Source organism: Vulpes vulpes, chromosome 5 (genome assembly GCF_048418805.1).
Source record: "Vulpes vulpes isolate BD-2025 chromosome 5, VulVul3, whole genome shotgun sequence".
Lineage (NCBI taxonomy): Eukaryota > Metazoa > Chordata > Mammalia > Carnivora > Canidae > Vulpes > Vulpes vulpes.
Window position 1 is genome coordinate 34371516 of NC_132784.1, and position 20581 is coordinate 34392096.

The 20581-nt window shown below is 47.2% G+C and overlaps 1 protein-coding gene across 28 annotated transcripts in view; it reads left to right on the forward strand.

The window, feature by feature from the left end:
* LDLRAD4 (low density lipoprotein receptor class A domain containing 4) overlaps positions 1-20581 on the forward strand; it is a 386138-nt gene that overhangs the window by 133914 nt on the left and 231643 nt on the right. For 2 of the 28 annotated variants that reach the window (XM_072757824.1, XM_072757841.1), the window contains exon 1: positions 14483-14750. The exons of 18 other annotated variants lie outside the window; for them this stretch is intronic. The gene's annotated coding sequence lies outside the window, so the exon portion shown is untranslated. Of the gene's footprint in view, positions 1-4279; positions 4493-13749; positions 14751-16422; positions 16491-17149; positions 17438-20581 lie in introns of those variants that run through there. 8 more of the 28 variants (XM_072757832.1, XM_072757827.1, XM_025997596.2 and 5 more) reach the window with 8 other exon arrangements.

Sequence of the window (20581 nt, forward strand, 5' to 3'; positions counted from 1 at the left end):
TCTTCGTGTCTGTCTGGATTATGATATCGCCCGTGTCCAGAGAAAGGAACAGAGAGGACGTCCCCCGTGGGTGCGGACAGGCCGGAAAGGGGGGCTTGCCCACATGAGAAGATGAGGCTGACTTGCTGGCTCAGAACTTCTCCAGCTCCAAGGGCAAGGACAAGGAGCCCCGCCGTCCTCCCCTTCGAAAGCAGGCCCACTCCGCCTCCAGCCAGCGGCTCATGCAGGAGCGGCCTGCACTGCTCATTGATGGATGAGTCTCTGTGACGCGGCTCACGGGGGAGAGAATGCTCTGGTGCTTGAGGTGCGTGGATCGCGCTGCATTGTCTCCAGGAGCCTACCAGGCACAGGGTTGCCGTTGTCCTTGCTGTTTCTTTCCCACTATGGCTTTGTCATAATTGCTGCTGTTTCTTTTATTTATTGAAACTTCACTAGCAGAGCTGGTCATCTGTTGGATTTTCGCGGGAATCTGTCGTCCGGTTGAGGTGAACCTCGTACGTGTGGCTTCCGCCCCTCGGCGCCGTGTGCTCATTCATCATTGCCGGTAGATGTGTTCTGTCTCCGTGTCTGTTTCTGCACCCGTCTCCGTCCCGCGTCCTCCTGCATGGGCTCCGCGTGTGTAACATGTGATGCAGAACATACAATAGATAGTGTGTGTAACTACATAACTTGAATACAATTTCCATATGTCACAAAGACGCGTTTGCCTGTTACTTGTAATGGCCCTAGTCAGCGCCGAGCCCTTCTCTTGGGAGCCTTTGGCCTTCGTTGCCACCTTTTCCGTTCTCTGGTCACCCTGCTGTTGGTGTTGGGACTTTCTGTCCAGGCCTTGTGGTGGGCCCGTGCAGAGGGAGGAAACATCTTATGCCCTGAATGATTTTGCCAGAGGAAGCTGTCGGCTGTGTGTGTCCAGCCGTGAACTAGACACCAAGAGGAACAGGAGGGCCAAGGCCAGCTGTGGGACGACGTATGTTAGCCAGACGCCGATGCTGGGCTCGTGTCAACAGGGCGCATGTGAGCTGAGGATCAACAGCTGCTCACCGTTCTTCTAAGGGTATTTTGTCTTCTTCCGTTCAGTTAAGTATCTGTGGAGCACTTACGTCGGGAGCCCTGTGTTGGGAGCCAGAGTGATACACATTTATTGCCCACAGGAAGCCACTCACCTGGTAGTGACTGAAAAATGAAAAATATGCTGGGATAACAGGTGCTTGAAGAAGGGCTGCGTGTGGCAGGAGGCCCCAGAGGTGAGAGTCGCAGGTGGGTGTGTGTGTGCGTGTGCCTGTGGGGGACGCCGCTAGGGCACTCCAGGTGCAGGCTGGCCACAGCATCCACTGGGCTTGTCGGGATGGCTGCAGCGTGGGGCTCGCACAGGAGCTGGGGGGCGATGGGTGTGGGGGGAGGAGGCGCAGCTGGACTGCAGCAGGCCATGGGGGCCGCCGAGCCTGAGCTGCACCCTGCAGCAGCGGGAGCCACCGGAACACGCCCAGTGGGAAGGCAGCCCCACAGGACTGGCATTTTCCAGAGCTGCACCTGTGCCCGCAGACCTTTGATAAATGCTCGGACTTACCCCCTGCAAATACGGAAAGTGAGCTTCATGTCTTGGAGATAAATCTCCGGTCCTCGAGTGTCTTGTTCTCAGAGGACAAGCTTCTCCTAAGTACCGAGGGGGCTCCCAGAGCTGGAGGGCCTTTCCTCGCATGTCTCCTGCCTCATATTTAAACCAGGGGTGATGGAATCTTGTCTCACATTAAGATCTTTCATCCATTTTGAGTTCATCAAAATCCTAAAGGAGAACACAGGCAACACCCTTTTTGAACTCGGCCACAGCAACTTCTTGCAAGTTACATCCACGAAGGCAAGAGAAACAAAAGCAAAAATGAACTATTGGGACTTCATCAAGATTAAAAGCTTCTGCACAGCAAAAGAAACAGTCTACAAAACTACAAGACACCCTACAGATGGGAGAAGATATTTGCAAATGACACATCAGATAAAGGGCTAGTTTCCAAGATCTATAAAGAACTTATCAAAGTCAACAGCAAAGAAACAAACAATCCAATCATGAAATGGGCAAAAGACATGAACAGGAATCTCACAGAGGAAGACATAGACATGGCCAACAAGCACATGAGAAAATGCTCCGCATCACTTGCCATCAGGGAAATACAAATCAAAACCACCATGAGATCCCACCTCACCCCAGTGAGAATGGGGAAAATTAACAAGGCAGGAAACCACAAATGTTGGAGAGGATGCGGAGAAAAGGGAGCCCTCCTGCACTGTTGGTGGGAATGTGACCTGGTGCAGCCACTCTGGAAACTGTGTGGAGGTTCCTCAAAGAGTTAAAAATAGATCTGCCCTAGGATCCAGCAATTGCACTGCTGGGGATTTACCCCCAAAGATACAGATGCAGGGAAACGCTGGGACACCTGCACCCGATGTTTATAGCAGCAATGTCCACAATAGCCACACTGTGGAAGGAGCCTCGGTGTCCATCGAAAGATGAGGATAAAGAAGATGTGGTTTATGTGTACAGTGGGATATTCCTCAGCCATTAGAAACGACGAATACCCACCATTTACTTCAACGTGGATGGAACTGGAGGGTGTTATGCTGAGTGAAATAAGTCAATCGGAGAAGGACAAACATTATATGGTCTCATTCATCTGGGAAATATAAAAAATAGTGAAAGGGAATAAAGGGGAAAGGAGAGAAAATGAGTGGGAAATATCAGAGAGGGAGACAGAACATGAGAGACTCCTAACTCTGGGAAATGAACTAGGGGTGGTGGAAGGGGAGGTGGGCGGGAGGTGGGGGTGACTGGGTGATGGGCACTGAGGGGGGCACTTGATGGGATGAGCATTGGGTGTTATGCTAGATGTTGGCAAATTGAACACCAATAAAAAATAAATTTATTAAAAAAAATCAGGGGTGACTGTGAAGATTGCCCCTTTCAGCCCAGCTCTGCCGCCGAGCCATGCTGCCTACCCGGAAGCAGGACTCACTCAGGCTTGGAACTGTGGGGAGCTTCCGGGGGGTTGTTGAGGTCTAGTCCCTGGAATATGTCCGTTAGGACAGGGTAGTTAGCACGTGGACAGTTCTAGTACTCAGCCAACATCCTTCCAGTCACACTCCTGATCATAAGGGGCCTTTCACACGGGAGCTGTGGTGACGATCTGTGTTAGTGTCACAGTATTTCTCCTTAAGAAGTGAATTTTAAATCCCGAGCACGATTCGCAGTAAGAAGTAAGCACTGCATTGTGACCCAGCACGCACCTACCAGTACCTACACATTGATCACTGTGCAGACGTTGCCCGGGGCAATGCCCACTCTTACTTTCTGAGATGTGCTCTTTCCTTCTCTGTTGAAAAAACGTATACCGGTTGTGATCCATGACATGAACTTCACAGCCCACTAACGGGTCACAACCCAGTTTGAAAAACACTGTCCTGTAGGAACCTACAGTCCTTGGTGATGGGCTTGTGGCCCCTCATGCTCATGTTCCAGTGGGCACAGAGAGGAAAAGGCAAAGGGCGGGCATGGAGAACTATGATATGCGTCACGGAGAGTCAGGGCTGGGGTCGAACACTGTCCTCCGTGAGCCAGTTTCACTGCTTTTACTTACTAGAGTTGGCTGTGTTGACGGTCCTTCATGATTCCCCTCATGAGGGTGCTCTTTGTAGGGCACTCTATGTGGAGCCTACCTGGTTTAGTATTTGCACCACCCGTACACAGCAAGTTTCATTATTCCTACTACTAAAAATGCAAAAGATGATGCCCTTTCCATTTCCTCTACTGCCAGAGTAGCTGAGAGACCCCCCTTGGAACGATCCAGGGAGTGGCCATTCTCTGTGACATCAAGCCTTGCTTTGTTTTTATTTATTTATTTATTTTTTAAATAATAAATTTATTTTTTATTGGTGTTCAATTTGCCAACATACAGAATAACACCCAGTGCTCATCCATCAAGTGCCCCCCTCAGTGCCTGTCACCCAGTCACCCCCACCCCACCCCCCGCCCTCCTCCCCTTCCACCACCCCTAGCTCGTTTCCCAGAGTTAGGAGTCTTCCATGTTCTGTCTCCCTTTCTGATATTTCCTACCCATTTCTTCTCCCTTCCCTTCTATTCCCTTTCACTATTATTTATATTCCCCAAATGAATGAGACCATATAATGTTTGTCCTTCTCCGATTGGCTTATTTCACTCAGCTTGCTTTGTTTTTAGATGTGGGTGGTGTCTCCTTCATGGTTTTTTGATCTTTCTACCTTTTCTCATCAGATTATGCTAACGAGATTTTCAGACTGGGCTAGTGGCTCTGAGAAGGTGTTGCTGGCTTGATGAACCAGATTCTGGCAGCGAGGGGTAGAGACGGCTGCAGAGAAGGCTCCCCTCCTCCGGGATTTAGCTGGTTGTGGAAGTCGCTCCCTATGTTCCTCTTCATTTGATGCTCTATGAGAACAGTCTATGGAGAAACTGAGATTGAGGACGCAGGTATGTGAAGAGGATGAGGTCTCCTGTGCTCTAAGATTGGGGCTGTCCCCAGAGGCTTGGCCTTCCATACCCTGCTGCTGGATCCTCAGCCACAACTTTTTTATTTTTATAAATTTATTTTTTATGGGTGTTCAATTTGCCACCATCTAGCATAACACCCAGTGCTCATCCCGTCAAGTGCCCCCCTCAGTGCCCGTCACCCAGTCACCCCCACCCCCCTGCCCACCTCCCCTTCCACCACCCCTAGTTCATTTCCCAGAGTTAGGAGTCTCTCATGTTCTGTCTCCTTTTCTGATATTTCCCACTCATTTTCCCTCCTTTCCCCTTTATTCCCTTTCACTATTTTTTATATTCCCCAAGCCACAATTTTATATCGTCTCTGCTGTGTTGCTGTGGCCTGTCATGATCTCCCAGATAAACACTGTGAGTAATGACGGAGGCGCCTTCTACTAGGTAGACTGAGTCTGCGAGAACTCCGATTCAAGGAGCTGCTCAATCAGGGGATAAACCTCTTTTTACAATGCATATGTTTTTATTTGAGGGAAGATCCGTTACAGGATTCCCTAAAGCATCAGGAACTTCATTATGTTTAAAAGAACATGAGATTTAGCTCAATTTTATATTCCGTTCTACGCCCAGCTCTGAATAACTAACTTCTCATGATATCTGAGCCATAATTTCTGTGTATATGGGACGGTGAATTGGACTGGATGACAATATCTAAAAGCTTTTCCTGTTTCCAAATTCCACAGTTCTGCGCGAGTGTAAGAAATTAGCTTAGGAGCAGCCCCGGGTGGCTCAGCGGTTCAGCGCCGCCTTCGGCCCGGGGCCTGATCCTGGAGACCCCGGATCGAGTCCCACGTTGGGCTCCCTGCATGGAGCCTGCTTCTCCCTCTGTGTCTCTGCCTCTTTCTTTCTCTCTCTCTCTCTAATAAATACATAAATAAATCTTAAAAAAAAAAAAGAAATTAGCTTAGTTCACCATACAGTTCATCATACTTTTGAATTTAGTAGATATTTCCATGTACAATATCTGGGGACACTATTGGGTGAGGTCAGCCCTAGCCCCCAGGAAGTCCTAATGCACTTGGCCTTTGTTGGGTAGACCTGAAGATTGTCCTCCCTACCACAGCCACACTGGTGGTGAACATAAAGATGGCAGTGTCTTTTCTTCCTGTTTAGCTGTATTTTTGCGTGTCCTTTGAGAAGACAGGGAAGGATTTGTTTGTCTGCAGTATCTTTTGCTGATCATTAAGCTAAATTCTGAGAGAAAGTGCCAATTAAGAAGTCTTGCCCTTGGGGATATCTGGGTGGCTCAGCGGTTTCGCACCTGCCTTTGGCCCAGGGCGCAATCCTGGAGTCCCGGGATCGAGTCCCACGTCAGGCTCCCAGCGTGGAGCCTGCTTCTCCCTCTGCCTGTGTCTCTGCCTCTCTCTCTCTATGTCTATCATAAATAAATAAATCCTTAAAAAAAAAAAAAAAGTCTTGCCCTTGGAACTATTAGAATGTAGTGAAGGAAACAGTATAAATGCAAGACGGCGCAAGGCGAGATGCAGAGAACACAAATGGCTCACAACAAATAATTATTGTACGTTAAGGGAAACGTTGGAGCATTTGGTGCTGTGAGTCCAGGGCATTCCTGGGGGGTGACTGGAAAACTGATATGAGGCACATCCTGGAGCCTTTTTTCTCCTTCCCCACCCGAAGCTGCAGAGAAGACGCTGATGAAGCCATTCCCTTCACAATGAGGAATTTATAGTCTAGTCCAGTGGTTGCTGGATTGTGGGTCACAGGCCACCCCCTGGCTAGCACTTGTTTGTACAGATAAAGTTTTATTGGAACACGTTACATTTACTCATTTATGTGTTCGTGGCAGCTGCTTTCATGCTATAATGACAGACGCGAGGAATAGGGGCGGAGGCCGTACGTCTTGCAAAGCCATGCACCGTCTGGCCTTGTAGTGTAGGTTTGCTGGCCCCGCTCCAGTTGCTTTTTCAGTAAACTTCAAAGTGAACAGATACAGGTGCACGATAAACATCGGCCGCCGATTCTCCGGCGAGGGTCTCACAGACTAGCAGACCTCAGTGGAGCTGGGCGTAAGCACAACTCTGCGTTTATTCCCAATTAATCTTAACTTTTTTTTTTTTTAATGGAGCACTTAACAGCTCACACTGCTTTGGCATCCTCTGCTGCAGCCCTTTAGTTTGCTACTTTTTGTGTGTGTTTGTTATCGTTTAAGCCAATGCAGAAATCCCTCATTTTGACTTTATTTTCTCATCACAGCAGTTGTAGCACTCTGGCTTCGTGTGCTTTGGGAACCTAAAAAGCAACTGAGTCTCAAACGAACTCATGGCTTTTTTTAAAGTTTGTGTGTGACATTATATACGCATGTATAAATAAATACACATATATTTTTGCCTCGTTGGAACGAAAATGTATCCCAGACTGTATGTGCGAAGTTGTCTTTGGCTGCCTGCAGGACGTACAGGACGGTGCAAATGCTGAGCTCTCTTGGTTGCCTGTGTGTGCTGACTAATCAGAGAATTGATTTTTTTCCATTTACATTTTTTGAATCAGGAAATTGTTTTTCGGGCAGCCCAGGTGGTTCAGCGGTTTAGCGCCGCCTTCAGCCCAGGGCGTGACCCTGGGTCCCGGGATCGAGTCCTGCGTTGGGCTCCCTGCATGGAGCCTGCTCCTCCCTCTGCCTGTGTCTCTGCCTCTCTCTCTGTGTGTCTCTCATGAATGAATAAATAATTTTTTTTAAAAAAAGGAAATTGTTTTTCAAGTAACTTGTAACATAATTCAATGATTTACAAATTCTTTGTTCATATTTTAGTTTCCAGGGATTAGTGTATGTTATGCTTTTTGAAGAACGAAATATAAAATGTATCTAATGAAACAAACTGAAATAGCTCCCTTTTTATACATAGGCAAAAATGGAGATTTCTTAAAATAGAAAATCAGTGACTTGCTTTTGAATAACACACTGGAATTTTATGTGGTGTAAGATTATTTTGTAGTTCAGTCTAGATATCGACATTACTTTTGTATTGCTCTGCATGCTTTTAGCTGAAATGGAAACTGCTCTTACTCTGTACATTGTTTGACTAGGAATTTTATTTTATTTTATTATTTTTAAAGATTTTATTTGTCCATGAGAGACACAGAGAGAGGCAGAGACACAGGCGGAAGGAGAAGCAGGTTCCCCATGGGGAGCCTGATGCAGGACTCGATCCCAGGACCCCGGATTGTGCCCTGAGGCAAAGGCAGGTGCCCAACCACTGAGCCCCCCAGGTGCCCCTGGACTAGGAATTGTAAGGCTAGCTGAGTTATTATTTCCATATAATTGTAGAGTTTTTCAAAATGATCTCTTATTTCTTTTAAAATGTCATGCGGAGTTTTAGTCTCCTTTGATCATACATCTCCGTTTATAAGTATTCTAAGCATTTCATACACTTTCCACCACTAGCTTGATCCTCAATTATGTAGAATTTGCTTTAGACCTTTGTAGAGAAATCAGATTTGGAGAGACAATCATGGTTCCCCTGATGATTATACATAAATTTTGACTGCTACCTTTGTATCCGTGCTGGATTGTCCCTGGAGGCAGGGGAAATGGGGTGGAGGGATGGTCATATAAATATAAATATAAAGCATGATTTGATTCCTCTTCAACCCCTAACACCATCCTGTTTGTGCTTTGGGAAGCTCTGGTCTAGATTATTGGTCTCCCAGGGGATCCCTGGGTGGCTCGGCGGTTTGGCGCCAGCCTTGGGCCCAGGGCGTGATCCTGGAGACCCGGGATCGAGTCCCATGTCAGGCTCCCTGCATGGAGCCTGCTTCTCCCTCTGCCTGTGTCTCTGCCTCTCTCTCTCCCTCTCTCTCTGTGTCTATCATAAATAAATAAATCTTAAAAAAAAAAAAACTCTTTAGATTATTGGTCTCCCAGAATGGCCAAGCTGCAGAATCTCCTTTAGGAGCTGATTAAGAACTAGAGTCCTGGTCCCAGCCTCTGAGATACTGACTCACTGGCTTGGGCGTTGAGCCTACTGCCCAGCCAGATGTGGGAACCGCTGGTCTGAAGCCTAGCAGCTCTGGTCGATGAAGGGATGCTCATCCGAGGATGTGAGCCTCTTACTAAGTGGGTGTCTGGAGGCTCGCAGCCGCTGCTGGTGTCACAGCCTCGCTCGCTCGCTGTGAGCCTCCCTCTCCCTGAGACTCCACCCGCGTGGACGTTGCTCTCTGGCCTGCTGGCGGGCGGGCAGGCAGGCGGTGGCCGGTGTGCTGGCGCCCTTTGTATCTCCAGCTGATGGAATGGGGATCTGCAGGCCTCTAGCTACCAGCCTCCAGTCCCTCCTCATCCAGTTCCCATGGCAACAGATTGCAGGAAGACTGGGCATGGTGCTATCTTTACCCGGTTTTTGGCGATCTGAGGTCTGTTTCCATGGGAACTGGAAGGGAAAGGATGGTAGTCAAGTAGCTAGACAGCTTTTAAATTTCAATGGCAGCCTCACCCTCCCTATAAAGTCCCCCTTTGACCAAGTTTACCTCGAGGCTGGGCCCCTGTGGCTCTGAATGTAGCCTGACTCCTCGGAGGGGGGAGGGAGGTGGAGAAGGAGGGGAAAAGATGAAGCTCTTAAAATACCCTTGCAATGCCAATCATTTCCTTTTATTGCCAAGAAGCCAGTTTTAGGTGTTGGTGTACGTTATTTAAACGTCCTCTTCAGCTATTATTTCTTGTATGGTTTCATTGAACATAATAACGTGTTTTTATTTAAAGGAAGTGATGAGTCATTTCAACAAGAGTGATTTCTCTGATGCGGGGAATCCTTACGGTTAGTGGGTGGGCAGTGAATATCGACTGGCTGTGCACGTGGGGATAGGGATGAGGGTCTAGCGAGGTGAAGGGGGGCCAGGCCGACAGGGGCAGGACGGGTTCTCCAGGACGGATAGGGAAATGGCCTGGGGTCAGGAAGATGTGGAATGTACCGAGGCTGGCCTATCTAGGTATTTGAATACGAGAATATTGATTTCTAACGAAATAGGCCCTAGATTCTACCCCTCCGAATGTTCAGCCAACAGTAGGGTTGAGTGGCTCCCATTGAGGTGCTCTGTTTTTCTCACCCCCCCCCTTTTTTTTTTTTAGCTTTCTTACAGCCTGGTCAACTGACCTCACCTTTAATACATTTCCCAAGGGTTAGACAACCCCTTTCCCAAGGGCAGTATCACCCCTGCCCTGCCCTTCCTTTCTTCCTTGCTTTCCATTACTGCCTTAACCTTTTTTTTTTTTTTTTTTGAGGGCCAGTTAGATTTAGATTTTCTGGTGCCATGCACATGGATTTCATCTATTTCCTCACTTAGTCAACACTGCTGCCTTATGGTTCAGTTAATGCCCCATTAACAGGTGAGTAGACTGAGGCTTACAGAGATTGTATGACCTGCTCGTGGTGCGTGGCAGGCTGCTCAGCACAACTGTGCTTCTAAGCCCAGGCCGTTCCGCCACAAAGCCATGCTTACCTCTCGGAGCGCCGCCCCACAGGCTGAGCGGCCGTGTCAGTGCCAAGGGATATTGCAGAGTTCCCGACTGCACGAGTTCATTTAGGGGGAGCCTCTCTCAGCACCCGCCCCCCTCACCCTCCATTGTCTCTGTCATTTCTTCCATACAGTCAGCCTAGGTAAACAGACAGCTCCATGCCTATTTCTTTCTTTCTTTCTTTCTTTCTTTCTTTCTTTCTTTCTTTCTTTCTTTCTTTCTTTTATGAATTTATTTTTTATTGGTGTTCAGTTTGCCAACATATAAAATAACATGCTTTTTGACGTTACTCTTGTGTATTTACATATGTATATTTTCTTTTTTGAATGTGTATATTATTTTATTGGAGTTCAATTTGCCAACATACAGCATAACACCCAGTGCTCATCCTGTCAAGTGCCCCCCTCAGTGCCTGTCACCCAGTCACCCCCACCCCCCACCCACTCCCCTTCCACCACCCCTAGTTCGTTTCCCAGAGTTAGGAGTCTCTCATGTTCTGTCTCCCTCTCTGATATTTCCTACCCATTTTCTCTCCTTTCCCCTTTATTCCCTTTCACTATTTTTTATATTCCCCAAATGAGTGAGACTATATGATGATTGTCCTTCTCCGATTGACTTACTTCACTCAGCATAACACCCTCCAGTTCCATCCATGTAAAAGCAAATGGTGGGTATTTGTCGTTTCTAATGGCTGAGGAATATTCCATTGTGTACATAGACCACAGCTTCTCTATCCATCATCTTTCAATGGACACCGAGGCTCCTTCCACAGTGTGGCTATTGTGGACATTGCTGCTATAAACATTGGGGTGCAGGCATCCCGGCGTTTCACTGCATCTGAATCTTTGGGGTAAATCCCCAGCAGTGCAATTGCTGGGTCATAGGGCAGCTCTTTGAGGAACCTCCACACAGTTTCCAGAGTGGCTGCACCAGTTCACATTCCCACCAACAGTGCAGGAGGGTTCTCTTTGCTCCACATCCTCTCCAACATTTGTGGTTTCCTGCCTTGTTAATTTTCCCCATTCTCACTGGGGTGAGGTGGGATCTCATGGTGGTTCTGATTTGTATTTCCCTGATGGCCAGTGATGCGGAGCATTTTGTCATGTGCGTGTTGGCCATGTGTGTGTCTCCTTTGATGAAATGTCTGTTCATGCCTTTCGCCCATTTTATGATTGGATTGTTTGTTTCTTGGGTGTTGAGTCTAATGAGTTCTTTATAGATCTTGGATACTAGCCCTTTATCTGATGCATCAACAAAACTAAAAGACAACCTACAGAATGGGAGACGATATCTGGATACATTTATTTCCTATTTCAAATGCATTTGTCAATATGTTTAGTTTTTAAGTCAAAATGGGCAAAATTTAATTTTGATGATTGCATCCTTCCTCTTGTATATTTGGGGAACAATGGCTTAGAGAAGAGTATTTTGGTGAAAAGCAGCAACAGCTTGCTTTCCTGGGTGGAACAAAATTAAATCTCCACTCTTGCTGTGTGAAGACTGACTGACTTACTAGGCCCTGGGAAGGTGGGGAGTAGGGCGACATTGTCCACCATGGTAAGGTCTCTTCATGTCCTATGGTCCTGCCCCCTGTGCCTCCCTCGTGTCCTCCAGGGCTTCTATCTGAAGAACCTTCCTGAAGGCTCCCAGTGCAGAGCAGAGGTTGGAATGAATTCGTCCTTACCTGTTGATTCCAGAAAGGAAGGGAGTAAATAAGAGCGAGATTTTGAGAAGGAAAATGGAAAAACTGCAAGAAGATACCATGTTAGATGCAGAGAAAGTTGCCCGTCCATCTAGTGAGGTCCGTGGTGCACTGACGTCATGAAAGGCTTCCCAGGCACTGTGTAACCTTGGTGAGCGATGGGGAAATGAGCAGTGATTTCAGGTTTTGAATTTTCTGGTTAAAATCCCATCTTGCTGCTACAGTCCTGCAGCTTTCTCTGGTGGCACCTCAGGAGTTCTTTCGTGCAGATGTGATGGGGACTTGCGAGGCCAACTGACTCCACACCAAGGATAGCGGGGGTGGGCTGAGTAGACTGTTGGGAATGAGAGTTTCTGGAGCCGCCAGTGATGCTTCTGAAGCTCAGCAAACTCAGCAGACTTGCAAACACGAGGCTTCAGGTGCTGGAGGGACTGTCCCAGTCACACCGGGCTGGTGGAGGGGCCTGTTCTGCGTTGTAGGAGGGCACGTTGCGTTGTTCCTCCTGCCCCCGGGGCTGCTTGCTGGCCACGCAGTACCTGTCTGTAGGGACCCCCCCACGACTCGGTTGCTTTACTGTGTTAAGAGCACACGCGTAGGCCTCTGTTACCAAGGCAGCGGAGATGGGCCTAATGAACGTTTTCTGCTTGGCCGGAGGCCTCCGGGACACACAGGGTACGGGGTTACAGTCCCGTTAGATACCAGGTAGCCCTTCCCCCAAAGTCTCCCCTTCAACAGCTGCTCTTCAGGACAGATGTACTTTCATGGCTCTGCCTCCCGCAGCCGCCCAGGAAGACGTGAAGCCCTCAGTGCTCCCTACTAGGTGCGGAGCCGGCCCTGCTCGTTGGGCGGCTCAGCTCGGGGCTGTCTCGGAGGCGGCGGTCAGCGTCGGGTGGACCGTCCCAGCGAGGGCCCGTCCCGCTCTCAGCTGCGGGCGGGTGGTGGCATCAGCTCGGGGGGGGGGGGGGGCGGGGGGGTGGCGCAGACGGTGCCGTCTCGCCCCATGTCCCTCAGACGGCTGCTGAGACGTCCATCTCCTTGGGTCTCTGTGATCAGGTTGTTCCACCGGTGCTGCCTGGGCTAAACGAGCTCCGCTTCCAGAATTTGCCGTGTCTCAAGTGGCAGGTTCTCCTGGTTGGACTCTAAGTCATTCTTGAAAGATCGGGCTAGAGACAGTCCTTTCACTCTCCTATGAGAACGTGTGCTTTTCCTAGGGTATCCAGGGCATCTGAGGTCTTCCTTGATGCTGTGCGGCACACGGCACGTATCATTTCCTTTTCTGGTTCCCTTACATGGTAGAGACACCACCACGTGGAAAGGAAGTTGTAAGTTCTGAGAAGATACGGAATGGGCCTGTGTCTGTCTGCTGTGCAGACTGTGGGGAGGAACGGTTTTCTCTTTTCCGGACTCCTAAATCTCGTTGAAACGGTATTTGGGCGGTAAGGAGCCTTTCTGCCAAGGCACAAGTCTCTAGACAATTGTGTGTGTGTGTGTGTTCCAACTTCGGGGGGTGTATCCCCAAAATTGCACCTACACTAAATTGAGCAGTAGTCCCTGCTGGCTACTGGTCAGAGCCTTACAGGCCCCAGGTTTTGGGCACATTCCCGTCATGTGCTCACTGTTACATCTCTTGTCTCTCACGTCTGTCCCAGACAACATTGATTTTTCTTGGAAATATCTAAGAAAAATATTATTGGAGTATCTCTATCCAACACCGCCCACCTCAAACCGGACATCGAGTGGTAAAAAATCATAAAACAGAGGGGTGCCTGGTTGGCTCAGTCAGTAGAGCATGGGACTCTTGACCTTGGGGTCATAAGTTTGAGGCCCATGTTGGGTGTGGACATGACATAAGGAAGACGAAATCTTTAAAAAATTGTAAAACAGAAAGTTACTTTTTTCCTAAAGGGATATATATTTTTTTTTTCAGAAAATGAATATGAGCAAACAAGACAAAACTACAGTCATGAAAATTTAGACGTTCCCTGCGTGTTTTGATTAAAGATGCAAATGTGGAATGGGTCTGGAGCTTCGTAAGCAGGGAGCTTCAGGAAACCTTTGCTCGTGCAAACAACTAAAATTATATAGATCGTTCGTCTCCCTAGGAGTATCGGCTGGGTTATTGTCGATCAATTTTTATTGGCTTTTAAAGGGTTGGGGTTTCTGTTCCCACACCTCCCGTTACATAGAAGAGTGCCGGATTTATCCCGCTTTTGGGAGGGGTCATTGGGATGTCCTCTCTGTGCCCCGTCATTCTCGGGGCTTCTGGGAGTTTGAGAAATGGGTGGAAAGGGCTTAGAAAGTCAGCACCTTACAAAGGGAGTGAACCAAACAGGGAATGGGAAGGAAGAAAGTCGGATCGAAAGATTGGCCCCTGTTGGTCGTTTTCTGGCAATGAGTGTAGAACCTGGTAAAGTTTATTTATCACGGTCTGTTGCTGCGTCTTGAATTTGATATTTCAATTAGAAACATGAAAAATTTGATGATCAAGAGGCTCTTTTTCCTTTTAAAAGCCATTTTTGTCATTTTTTTCCTTCTCGTCTTCTACCGCATTTCATACCAAATATCTCACCCACACATTTTGTCTAATTTTATATCCTTTTCCCTGATCCTTTCTGTCGTTAATTTTAGCTGATACAAAACGATTTTAAGCTTAGATTTTTATCTATCAAGAACGTTAAAAAATCAACTGAGGAACCATGAGATAAAATGCTATTTTTGCCTAATTAGGTCAGGTGAAAACTAGAAAAAAGTGGGTGGGTGGGGAATGTTCTTTATTTTTACTTAAAAAAAAAATTTTTTTTTAAGATTTTATTTATATGAGAGAGAGAGAGAGAGCACAAGTGAGAGAGGAAGCATGAACGGGGGAGGAGGAGCGGGCTCCCTGTTAAGCGGGAAGCCTGACTCAGGATCGCGTCCCAGGACCCGGGGCTCAGGACCTGAGCAGAAGGCGGATGCGTAACCGCCTGGGCCACCCAGGCACCCCTGGAATATTCTATGAAGACATAATTTATCAATCTGCTGAGGTGAGTTGTCATCCTTGTAGCAGCTGCTATCTCTTTACCATTCACTAAAGACCTGTGTTTTGTATCTATTTCCTCATTAAATATTCAGTATTTCCAGGAGGTGGGCTCCCTCACTGCTTCTGTTTTATAGACAAGGAAACTGAGGCTCCAAGGGGTTAAGTGACTGTTAAAATCATGCGGAGCCGAAAACGAGGTGCACCCAAGGTCGTCCAGCTCAGAGCCCGCCCTTTGGGCCCCTGGACTGTTTGTGTACAAAGCTCTCACTCGAGTGTGCTTTAAATGTTTGCACTGTCCGGGCCTCGGACTCCCAGGTGGAGCGTCCCCGCCGAGGGCCCTCCAGGGTCTGGGGCTGGGGCCAGCAGCCTCGCCGGGTACCACGGCCTCGGGATGTCGTGCAGCTGATGCAGCGCAACGAGGAGGCAGTCAGGCTGGAGCTCGGTGTGACTCGGTGCTGCGCGACCAGCATTGGGCACCTGCTGTATTCTAGGCCCTGTGGAGGCCCACGCCGAGGATACAAAGATCAGCAAAAGGTTTCCATTAGCAAGCACCTCCATACACCCTATAGGCAGTTTGGGGACAGGAGCCCAGTTTGCTTTGCTCACTCCTATCTCCCCGTCCCCTTGCTAGAGTCCTCATCCCACAAAGAGCTATTGAAATGCTGAGTGGGATGATGCAGCTCATGCAGAGCTCTGTAGGCCAGAGAGCGGGGTGGTCACGGGCAAGGCCTCCTGTTCCCGTCAGCTGGGGAATAGTCGGGGCCCAGGAAGGTGGAAAGCACCTCCGCGTCCCTTGGTCTCCGTCGGCAGTTGGTACCGGTGTATGCTGTACCTCTGAGCTCTGCCTTGCTCGTCGCAGTCCCTTGTGATGCATCCCTTCTCCTCCCTGAGCCTCAGTCTACTCTGTCAAATGAAGGAGTGAGAGAGACAACATCTCATGGCTTCCTGTGTCCCTAAATACGATGAGGAGATAGTTATAAACGTACAGATTCACCAGGGACTGTTATCCTACTAACTTACTTGGGGGGAAACTTCCTGCACCTTGATTTGGGCCTCAGACCATAGATCCTTCGGTATTTATCAAGTGTCGTGTGTGCCAAAGCGATGCTTTACAGGATGTTCTAATAGAATTGCTGCTCTTTCCTTTTGCAGCTCATGTGTATATTTGAAATGAGGGTTTTAGATTTTGTACTTGCTTGCAAAAACGATGACCTGACTCTCTGGAGCCCATCAAGATACCAGGGCTCGGATGGCTTTATAGCTCTTGCAACACAACCTCAAATTGTCTTGTGCCCCTGCATCATAGAAATTAGAAGTAGTGCGAGGGATCGGTCCCACCCCAGGTCAGCCTCTCCTGTTCCGGGCAGCTCGTTTCTCTGACGTGCTCTCAGATTTGGGTTCATGTGCGGATTTTCTAACTTGGTCATTATATTCTTTTCACGCACACTGTCTTGTCTCCCTTGACCAGAGACGCGGCCACAGGGGAAAACCCAAGATTAGAAGGGACCTGGGGGTTTCACATCTTTACAGATGAGAAGGTGGGAGCCTGGGGGCTGAGAGACCCAACTAAGCCCCCACCCCCCGCCCCGTGGCTGCCTTGAGGGCAGGGAGCATGTTTTTTTCCCTAGGACACACCTGTTTGCTGTTTGAAATAACGAGACTCTTGGGCGCTTGCCAAGGTTCAGAGTGTCTGTTTGTGAGATGGAGGAGCTCAAGTGGGAAACGCTCCGTCTCTCTCCCGGGGGTAACTCTTTTTTTTAATTTATTATTTTTTTTATTGGTGTTCAATTTGTCGATATATAGAATAACACCCAGTGCTCATCCTGTCAAGTGCCCCCCTCAGTGCCCGTCACCCATTCACCCCCACCCCCCACCCACCTCCCCTTCCACCCCCCTAGTTCGTTTCCCAGAGTTAGGAGTCTCTCCTGTTCCGTCTCCCTTTCTGATATTTCCCACTCATTTTTTCTCCTTTCCCCTTTATTCCCTTTCACTATTTCTTATATTCCCGGGGTAACTCTTGCTTCGGACTCTGGCTGGAAGTAGATCCTCAGGTTTCTTCTCGCTGCTCTTTTCTCACGTCTGTCTTGCTCAGTGTCCATTGTCGCTTTAAACTTAAGTGAACCAGCCAGAAGTGGAGTTTTTTTTTTTTTTCGGTGAGCAGTGTAGTACGACTCTTAATGTGTTAATTTTTATGTTTTTATTTTATTTTTATTTTTTTATTTTTATTTTTTTGGTCAAGGTTAGAGCTGTCTCTTCATGTCTCAGTGTCCCGTTCCCCCTCGGACCTCTCTGGTGGGGAGTAGAGCAGTGAGAAACCATCAGACCCAGGCATGGGGCCTCCGCTCCCCGAGTGTCTTCGGCCTGGAGCCCGTTCGGCTGCTCAGTCTGGCCGTCCCCTAGGTAACCGACACTCCGCCAGGGAAGCAGTCTGTCTGCACGGAGAGGAAATACAAAATGAAACTGTAGTGTTTATTCCTTGTGCACTACAAATGTTTTGAGTATTTGTAGATTTTTTTTTTTTTAAAAGGTTGTTTCGCTTCATTTCTGGGTTTTGGCCTTTGTGTCTACTGAGTGACCCTAATGTTTCCTGAATCGCATGTGTCTATTTTTGTAGTGCGATTTTGTGAAAGCTGTGATCTGTTGAATGCAGTCTTCATTCCCCCAATGATTCCTGGGAGGACTGCACTTGATGTAAGTTTTTATGAATCAGGGGTAAAGCAAACATATTCTTTAACTTATTTGGTTAGGTTCTGTGGGTGTTCATGTTTTTTTAAAAAAGTGTCCCTTCCTGTGGGGATGTTTTTCCATTTGATGTGCTCGTTTTCCTTAGTAACTGTTGCTCTGTTATGGGAGGGACTTAATGACATTTTTCAAGTATGGTATTGAATTAATTTATTTCCTGGTTGGGCTTTCCCATCTTTCCAGGGTAAATAGAACACGTGTGTGTGTGTGTGTGTGTGTGTGGTGTGTGTGTGTGTGTGTGTGTGTGTGTGTGTGTGTTTGGAGAAGACAGGACGATGTTCCCTTGCTTGCTGTACTGGGGGCTCTTGATGGCTTACGATGACTCTGAACTTGCATCCTGGGTGAATCGCCTCCCTGTGTTTACTTTTCCTTCATTTTCTCCCCCTTGATTTCCCTGATTTGAGTATTATTGGGGTTAAGGCACTTTAGTTTAGGGAACTTAGGCTTACCTGACATCCGCAGGTAGCCCGGGAAGCACAGATGGAGGGTCCAGAGGCGCAGGTCCAGTCCTGACTCCCCTGTGCAGTAGTTTTTGGAGTTCAGTCTCTTAACCTCTGTGCTTTTATTTTATTTATTTATTTATTTATTTATTTATTTATTTATTTATTTATTCTTTTTTTTTTTCCCCCTCCGATCTGTGCTTTGAGGGGATCTGAAACAACGTCCTCTGAGGGCCTCTCCTGGAGGATGCTCCGTGGGTGTGAGCACGCGGGGAGCTACTGCCCTAGTCACTGTCTCACCCTGACCCCGGGGGGCAGGGGACGCCCGCCCACTTCAGAGGCTCCAGCACCGCAGAGTAGCCTCTCGGCTGGGACGCGCTGCCTGCGGGCGGCTCGTCTTGGAAGCGTTGGCCCAGCTCCCCGGTGTGCTGCATCGGCAGGGTCCGAGCTGCCGGGAGGAAGCGGAAAGTCAGCCGCTCACCGTCCTTGTCCTCACGGGCCTACACTCCAGCAGGGGAGAGAGCGATGGTGCTCAGGGCCCCTGCGTGCAGCCGTGACCCGGAGCAGCGATGGGGAGCTGGCAGCCAGGCTCTGGGGTCACCTGGGGGATGTCAAGGAGGCCTCGTGGGGGAGGGTCATTTGAACTGAGGTTGGAAGGGGAGCAGAATGAGGGCAAGAGCCATAGGAGAGGTTTAGACGGAGACGTGGATGACGTAGCATTTGTTCCATTGCTCTGCCTTTTTGCTGATGCTTGGTTGGTTACTAAGCTGTGAAAGCAGATGTGCTTCGCTTTTGCTGTTTCTGGGACCTAATCCCCCAGCTCTGTTTCACAGCCTGTCGGGTCATCCGACACTTTCTTGGTGAGTGTGATGGGCTTCCTGGCCCTGTCTCGGATGATCAGGTCCCTTGCTGAATGCAATGAAGTCTCCAGGTCCTGAGCCTCCTCACTCTTTCTTGCATACTTCTAGAATGGGTATCTGTGTTGCTAGTGGCTGGGAAGAAAACATTTTATGGCATTTTACAGTTAAGTTTTAACTTAAAAATTCTATATAAAAAAATAAAAATAAAATAAATAATAAATAAAAAAATAAAAATTGTATATATTCCTGAACATATGCAGGAATATAAAAGTTACTCATTAATGAGATAATACAGTTGTGTCCGTCTGGTCTTTATTGGGAAACACACACATCATACCCTAAAATTCCTAAAAATCCATGCCAGTACCTTGCCTGATACTCCAAAATGAGCTGCTACACACCTGTCACCATACTTCTCGTTTAGAAGAATTGAAAACAGATGGTAAGATGGATAAAAATGGCAAAAAAAGAAAAAAGAAAAAAGTTGTTGTTCTGTTTCTGTCCATATCTGCCTTAGTCTTCCCCATAGCCATTTGAAATGTGATACAGGTTAGCTTGATTTTTTTTAAATTTTGCAATAAAGCAAAATAAAATAAACAGAAAGCCTACAATAAAATAACAACAAACACCTCATCACGCTTCACATTGTCTCTGAGTTTAAAACAGAGAATAAATAAAGTCTAGCATTTCTGTGCATGGAAAGCACCATAGCAAAGGGCAAAGAAAATCAAGGTTTTAAAGAATAGGGCAGGTAGGTTTTGTTTTTTTCCTGGCAATTCCATTTCCTAAGATTGGTAGGTATAGTACATGTGATTAGGTTTACGTTAGAAGTTAGTGTAGGATTTTAGGGTGCTGATACTGTGAATGTTGGTCATTTTATGTGGAATGTTTCGGTTCAGAGAAAAAAATGTTTTGTCACATTTTCAAGTACTTCAAAACCATCATTTTCAGAAATGATTTTTAATTAAAGTAAGGTTTTTTTTTTTTAAACCTATTCATTAAGTGTAAGGACTTGTGGTACGCTACACCCTATTAACTCTGATAATGCAGGTCCATGAAGTCAACACAATTGAATTTCTTAATGTAATTATGGTGCTTCATTGATACATAACATAAGGTCTTCCTCATAGTCTGTATCAGTGATATTTCTGTTTCTACCTTATTTTTACAATGAACGTTTAACAGAGTGTTCCTTTCCGTCATGCGCTGTTTCCTTATTTTTTCTTCCCTCTAGTCTGATGGTGAAAAAGAGGAATCAAGGTTATATTCTCTAAAGATTGATATAAATTTATTAGACTGAAGTGATGATATTGGAAAAAAAAAAAGGTTTCTTTTCCTCTAATACCGGAGATGACTATTTGGGTTCTGTTTTAAAAAGTCTCATCCTTTGGATTTGTGACATTCTTGTTATCGGTGCTGCTTCTTGTGTAATATAACAACATGAGACTATCTGGAAAGTGTTTCGTAAAGTGCTTTTATGATTATGTAATATGTAACGTAAATTTTCAGATTAAGTTTGCTTTTCCTCTTCACTCTTTAAAAGATTGATACAGGCCTCCGTTGTCCCCTTTGATAGTCATTTTTATTTAATTAATTAATTAATCAATCTATTTATTTATTTATTTTATTTTTTTATTTTATTTTTTGATATTTTTGATAAACTACTCAACCCGAGTCATTCCCGGAGCGCTGACGGCTATGGGTATGAACCTCAGACCTCACTTCTGATCCCTCGGAAACAAGCCTGGGAAGTGGGTCTCTTCTGCAGGGTGTCTGTGGACTCTGAATAACTG